The sequence below is a fragment of the Salvia splendens genome, chromosome 17 (assembly GCF_004379255.2).
Source record: "Salvia splendens isolate huo1 chromosome 17, SspV2, whole genome shotgun sequence".
Classification (NCBI taxonomy): domain Eukaryota; kingdom Viridiplantae; phylum Streptophyta; class Magnoliopsida; order Lamiales; family Lamiaceae; genus Salvia; species Salvia splendens.
The window spans coordinates 4,111,264-4,119,636 of NC_056048.1; positions in this window are offsets into that span (position 1 = coordinate 4,111,264).

Consider the following 8,373-nt stretch of genomic DNA (forward strand, 5'->3'; position numbering starts at 1 on the left):
TTGCCGGAGTAAATAGTGAACTATATTCAATAAATAATGAACTAAATCAACGTTAGTAATGAAGTAAATATGATATTTTATTGAAATACAATGTTAACTGTGTTAAACATCAAGCAGTAGTAATGAACTTATTACTTCATCCAGTCATATTATTATTTCATTTAATTAGTTTATTACTTCATTTCGTTAGTTTATTACTTCATTCAGTCATGCTATTAATTCATTCCATTAGTTTATTACTTCATTTCATTAGATTAGTACTTTATAACGTGTTATGACATAATTATCTTTCAGTTGTAATAAATTCGGTATGTAATGAATGCGAAAAATTACTTCATAACATATGTTCATTTAGTTCATTATGTAGTGAATATAGTTCATTATTTACTCCATCAAGTTTTTATTGAATAAAAATTTTTAAAAAAAATTAAAAAAATAAAAATAAAAAGTTTTTATTGAATAAAATATTAAATTAATTGTAATTTAATCCTAACCACGAGATTAAGAAAAATGGATGACCCAAATTTGATCTCTAGTTCGATCTTTTAGTTCGATCTTTAAGATTGGATTTGTGGATAATGAGATTCTGTTTGGATATCCTTAAATAAAGCTATAAACATTGATAACAAATCTATTAGTCAATCACAGTTAACTTTCATCTAACGATAGTGCTTCTTAATTGATTTCGGATGTATTAGATCGATTTTTTTGGATATGTTATTAATTTTTTTTAAGATCGTGCTAATTTTCTTCTATCGCTGTTAATTGTAACTCACAATATTTCTCTGGAGTATATCATCATAATTCATACACAAAATTAAATGTGAAAATTATAAAAAAAAAATTGTTATATAATGTTTGACTACTTTTTATATCACAATGGTAAGGACATGATATTCTATTTTATTCCAAAAGGGAGCTGATATTCTCTCCGTATATTTATTTAGTTTATTTATGCTTTAGTATTATTTAGTTGTTATGATTTTATTTACTTTCCATAGTGGTTAGGATTTGATTTGCTTTTGATTTGTTTTCCTAGTTTATAGGAGATCTTTTTGTACACATATTATAAATATGTGTGGAGTCTTTTATTATTATCAAGCAGAATGGAGAATTAAATTATTAATCTCGTTCTCTCCTTCGGTTCTCCCTCTTAGAGAAACCGTTCGGTTCTTCCTCTTGGAGAAACCGCCAATCTATGCTATTTTTCTCCATTTGTGCTCTCTTTTCATATAATATATTCAATAGGAATTAATATCATATTAATTCCTATCACACAAATTATTGATTTCAGAAATGTAACTCTCCCAAGCTCAAAATTTATTACACTATGAAAAGTAAAAAAAGCAAATTAAAGTCTCATTATTGATCACTAATTATCCTAGTGAGGCCTAACCAAACTCCTAACTAATTAGGCATCACAACTTTCTACTAATATGCCAACAAAATCCAATAACATGACTTAAGTCCTAAGTTACACAGTGCTAAATTTGACCAATTCTAGCCTTGTTATCCTCAAACTTGTCACTGTTTCAGTGTTTTTTTAGAAAACAAGTGAATAATTGATAAATGTGGAAATTTAAGAAAAGAATGAGTCAAATAAGCACTGGTTGTTATCATCAAACTTGTCACTGTCTGATCCACTGAAACCGCCAAAAATGTTAGCTGCATTTCATGTTATTGGTTCAATTTTTGACTTATGTAATGAAGCTAAAGTCAAACTCCATGCTAATATATACTCCCTCCGTCCCACGTTACTTGAGGCGTTTATTTTCGGCACGTGATTTAAGAAAGTTGTGTTTAGTGAATTAAATAAAGTAGAGGAGTGAATAAAGTAAGAGAAAGAAGAGAGAGTAAAGTAAAAGAAAGAATAAAGTAAGTGTGATTAGATGTTGTGTTTTTAGCCAAAAAGAGAAATGACTCAAGTAACTTGGGACAACCCAAAAAGGAATACGACTCAAGTAACTTGGGACGGAGGGAGTATGCAGTTGAATCATTCAACACTTAATGAATATGACAATGATACCTATCGCATGACACGTGAGATCCCAGTTTTAATTTATCTATCAATTATATGATCGACTCAATAGGCTAGAATAACAGTTTTAATTTATCTATCAATTCTATGATGACTCAATAGGCTAGAATAAAATGCATTGTTTGATGAACTAATAGAAAACGGCCAAAAGCTGATAATAAAACAACTAACAGGTATACGAAATACCTAATATATCATGAAGCAGCTAACCACTAAAACTCAGCACTTGCGTCTCCAGGACAAGAACTCCTCTATGCACATGATGAATCGCTAATGAATCAAAATTGCTACTAAAACTAAATCAAAATTTCCTTCTCTATGCACATGATGAAATCGCCACCAAATCAAAATCCTGGAGTAACCCACGAACCTATGCACTATGGAACGACAATGTATTGACACTTCATACTTTCTCATAATAGTACAGACTCCGACAATACTATTACTCTCTACCTCTAACTTTCGATAGCCCAATTAATGATCTTTAGTTCAATGTCAAGTAATTGAGTATCATTATTTTTTAGAGAAACAAGTAAAAGTGATGCAATTTGATAGCTCTAGTGATACTTATCCATTTAAACTAGCATAGTCTGGTTTTGTGAGATTGGGCTTACACTTCGTGAATATGAATTAGGAGCAAAAATCTAGTATGTTTTATCATTCACAATTACAGAAAAAGAAAATATTTTTGCTATTTAGACATATCACATAGCAATATGTCCGTTATTGAATTTTTATTCATGAATTAGTGTATAAAATATTGTTTGGAAGTTAAATTTGAAGTAAAAGTATGTGTGTGCCTCAATATATAAAATATGTTAATAAAAATATGTGTAAAAGTATATACCGACGGATATTCGAATATTCAGGGGTGTTTGACGAGTTTCTCTAAATTCTCTCGACATATAAAATCCAAAAGGAAATGCATCGAGAATTATATATTAATTAAACATTTCATCTAGGTTTATAAGGTCAAGTTCCTCCCATCATGTAAATAGTTAATTATTTTACACTCCTACAAGAGATAAATATTCCACCATTTTCAAATGTATGCTTCCCGCAATTCATAAGTATTTATTTTATTCGATTTTGCTAAGTTTGTATATGATTTAAATTGCCAGCAATGTACATGCCTTTTGCAAATTGCAACCAAATATATATACGTGTGACATGTCATTAAATCAACATGATATATTCAATAATAAAATAAAATGAATTAGTACAAAAGGTCCATATTTTTTAATCCAATTTTCATTTCCAGTCAACCTTTTGCTTAGAATTTTTTACTACACATAGTCTTTTAAACTTTTTAGTCTTGTTGCTTTATTTTTCACGATAGTTACTTTCTGACCAAGATATACAAAATTTGAAGTTTGACTGAATGTCCACACTTTTTTTTTGTTCCCTTTTTGTTTAAGTTTCTAATCAGCAATGTAAGTCCATAATTGTTACATATAATCAAATGCGAACTCTAAATATTGTACAAATTCAAAACTATGATCTGAATTGTTAGAAAATGTCAACAGATGACAAAATTATATCAACAGAAAATGTCAACACAATGTCAAGTTGTCAACGGTTGATGTTATGTTGAAACTGTGTTAACATTTTATGTTGATATATTTTAATTATCTGTTGACATTTTTTAACGATCTAGATCATAGTTTAGAGTTTGTATGATATATAGGTTTGCAAAATTTCATCAACTTATCAAGCATTTTTACACAAATGTTTGTGAAGTCTTGAGGATCATATCATAAGTTTTTGTAATGTGCATGTCAATAGTCAAGCATTTGGAAATTTATCAATCGATTCCAAATCACTAATTTTACTAGACATACTTGATATTATGAAGTGGGGACCTACTAAAAGAAGTGCAATGCATTAATTCAGATATTGCATATTTCAATCATTTAATGTATCCCTCAAATGAAAATCATTTAATGCAATGTGGCATAATAACTCTATATCCCTAGCTCCATTTTGATCAATTCAATTCACTTAGAAATAGTACTACTATATATTTTATTATAGTATTTTTTAAAAAATTCATGTCATGACGAACGTAATTTGACTCGACAAGCACAAATCGAATTTGGACGGTGTAATTCTTTAGGTAAACAATCGAAGTATTACTTTGAAATGTCGAAATAAATATCATTTTTTAAGGATTGGTTGCGCATTGCGTAAACTTTCTTCTTGTTTATAATGGGAATAATAAGTCTTAGGCCACCCGCAACGATGTTAGGAATTCTTGTATTCATCTAATGAGCGCAGCGGAAATTGCAGACAAGAATAACAGATCTAGATTCACAATCATATTGCAAGTTGAGCACGTAATACACAACGAAACTAAATCTTACTTGTTATTGTGTTTTCTTGTACAATTGTGTTATGCAAGTTGAATCCACTACTATCGAGGTCCACGTGTATTCGGATCCGATGCAGGAACAATTCCTCGGTACAATCGCTCCGTAGAAGAAAGCTAGAAATTCTCTCTACAAAGCTTTACGTATTTTCTCTCTAATGTTATGCTATCTCTCATCTCCCACAATGGAGAATAAATAACCATTATATAGACAAAGAGTCATTAGGGTTTCATGATTGTTGGGCTTATGGACTAATTATAATTGTAGTCCAACTATAATTATTTAATCCATATTAATCTAATCTAGCCCATATCCTTTCAATCTCCCACTTGGACTAGCATTAGATATAATACGCAGTTCCAACTTTGTACCCTTGAGCGGATCAAAATACACTTATAGTGTGACCCTTTAGGCCCTCATTATCGACGACGATCTAATCGAAGTCTGCACAAAACTCCTAGACTGCGTTGGCAGCGTAGCTCGATATATGAAGGACGTTTACGTGAATTCGGTAAACAAGCCTTTACACAAAGTTTATAGTAATATCATTTCATTCACGAACCACCCGATTGAGCCTAAGATTTGTCATGTGTCATCCAAATAGCTCAATCACTTTATCTCATCTTTATTAAATGACCCATTCGATCATATTCAATTACTTTAATTGAATATAGAGAATTTGAGTGTTCTCTCGAAATTCTAATCGAGGAATGAATCTCATTCTTGGCTCAACTACCATTTCCATTTATCTTATGATGTACCCAACACAAGTTCGTGTCTAAATCCACCGAGGGGAGGCAAAGCGTTGTACAAGGTCAAAGCACACCACTCAACAAACAAAATGTGTAATGACCTCAGATCCAAGGACTATTACATACTTCATGTACTAATAAACTGTAGACACTCAACAAAACAGTTTAATAGTAGGGTATACCAATACTCTCCAAAGTATACCATGTGTCCATCACGAGTATCTAATATCTCATAGTTGTGAGAACAACTACATTCTCGAAGAATGTGATGCAAACCCATGCTAACCTATAACATATCATCAATATCCCATTCTTGATGATCATTGGTTAGGGCTATTTTAGAATTATACTATATCATTAATGTCTCACACCATCAACGACAGTCATAATTCAAGGGAACAAATATTTAGAATAAATGCAAACATTTTAAACAATTATTCCAATAAGTGCACAAAACCCATAGAAAATAAAATTTTCATATAATGTGATCAAGTAATATTGTCTCAACACAAAAAGTTTCTAAAACATATAAAACTGTAACTCCCACTGATTCAAAGCCATCCACCAACATGCTTAACACCTAAGCTCTTAAAGTGCTTGTTGTGTTTTGCTATACATAACGGTTTGGTGAAAGGATCAGCCAAGTTATCATCAGTGGGTACTCTTTCTAATTTTATGTCGCCTCTTTCAATTATTTTTCTGATCAGATGATATCTTCTGGGAACATGCTTGTTCCTGTTCGTAGCGCTGGGTTCTTTTGCTTGCGCAACAGCACCAGTGTTGTCACAATACAAAGGTATTGCACTATTGGCACTCGGAATGACACCCAGTTCTTTAACGAACTCTAACAAAGCAACAGCTTCTTTGGCAGCTTCAGATGCAGCAATATACTCGGCTTCGATGGTGGAATCGGCAGTTGTACCTTGTTTGGAACTATTCCAACTCACTGCTCCACCATTGAGGACAAAAACATATCCAGACCGAGACTTATAGTCGTCATGGTCTGTTTGGAAACTAGCATCAGTGTACCCAGTAACTGATAACTCTGGTTGTCCACCATAGACTAAGAAGTATTCTTTAGTCCTTCTAAGGTACTTAAGAATAGTCTTAACAGTTTTCCAATGTTCCTCACCGGGATTTTGCTGTAATCTGCCTGTCATGCTAAGCGCACAGGCCACATCTGGCCTAGTAGAAATCATGGCATACATAATGGATCCTATAGCCAAAGCATACGGGATCCTTTTCATGTTGTCTCTTTCTTTGTCATTAGAAGGACAATCCTTCTTTGACAATACAATGCCATGTCCCATAGGAAGAAAACCTTTCTTAGAATTCTCCATTGAGAAGCGCCTTAGCAACTTGTCTATGCAAGTGGATTGTGATAATCCTAACATCCTATTTGGTCTATCTCGATAGATCTTAATTCCAAGGATGTATGAAGCATCACCTAGATCCTTCATCATAAAGGAACTAGACAACCACTCTTTCACGGATTGCATCATGCAACGATCGCTTCCCATAATCAAGATGTCATCAAACTATATGATAAGGAAGACAACGTTACCATTCTCGCGTTTACTATAAACACATGGGTCCTCTTTGCTTCTGACAAAACCAAACGATTTGATTGTTCTGTCAAAACAAATATTCCAACTCCTCGAAGCTTGCTTAAGTCCATAGATGGACTTCTTTAGCTTACACACTGCATTCGGCCTTTCTTTCGATACAAAACCTTCTGGCTGTGTCATATAGACATCGCCTTCTAATTCTCCATTGAGAAATGCGGTTTTGACATCCATTTGCCAAATGTCGAAATCGTAGTATGCAGCAATTGCAAGTAATATCCTAATGGACTTGATCTTAGCAACTGGCGAAAAGGTTTCATCATAGTCAATGCCTTCGCGCTGACTATAACCCTTTGCCACTAACCTAGCCTTGTAGGTTTGTACTTTGCCATCTGCATCTCTCTTCTTTTTGAAGATCCATTTGCAACCTATGGGGTAAACCCCATCTGGCAAGTCAACTAGTTCCCATACTAAGTTGAAGTACATCGAGTCCATTTCAGATATCAAGGCTTCAAGCCACTTCTCTCGATCGGTGTCCGACACCGCCTCGGTATAGGTCTTAGGCTCATCATCATCTAAATCAACTTCATCATCTTGGTTCTCAACCATTAGATTCAGTCTCTCAGGTGCACGACGAATCCTTCTAGGCCTATTGAGTTGGTTTCCTTCTGGCTCGGGTTGTTCATTCTGATTGTGAGTAGGCCCAGGAATATCACTATGATCTTCTTGAGGTAGAGGTGATGCAACTATTGTATCATCTTGTATTTGATGCATCTCATTGTCTTGAGGAGGTTCTTCGAGAGTCCCTCTAAGGTCTCCTCTAATAGTATTTTCCCCTCCCAACAGATCATCAAAAACTCCCACTGAGTTATTGTTCAAACCATTTGACAATACATCATCCTCATTGTTAACTTGTGGTTCTTGAATTTCTTCAAGATCTACTGTATTTTGACCTTGTTCCTTGCAGACATAACTGTCTTCAAGGAACGTCACATTCCTTGATGTTATCACCTTGTGATTTTCAGGACAGTAGAAATCGTATCCCCTAGTTTGTTTAGGATATCGCACAAAGTAACACTTCTCACTTTTAGATTCCAACTTATCAGTCATTTGTTTCTTAAGAAAAGCTGGACAACCCCAGGTCCGTATATAGTTAAGACAAGGCTTCTTGCCATACCATAACTCATATGGTGTTTTCTCAACTGATTTAGATGGAACTCTATTCAGAATGTAATTAGCAGTCAATAAAGCATGACCCCAGAGAAATAAAGGAAGACTAGATAAACTCATCATGGATCGAACCATATCTAATAATGTTCGGTTTCTCCTTTCAGATACTCCATTCATTTGTGGTGTACCAGGAGGTGTCCAGTCTGACTGAATTCCATGCGATTTCAAGTAATCAAGAAATTCTCGGCTCAAGTATTCCCCTCCTCGATCAGATCGAAGAGTTTTTATACTCTTCCCAAGTTGTTTCTCAACTTCACACTTAACTCTATAAATTTCTCAAAGGCCTCAGATTTGTGTTTCATAAGATACACATATCCATACCTTGTCAAATCATCAGTGAAAGTAATGAAGTACGAATAACCACCTTTTGCTTGAGTTGGAAACGGTCCGCACACATCTGTGTGGATCAACTCTAGCAC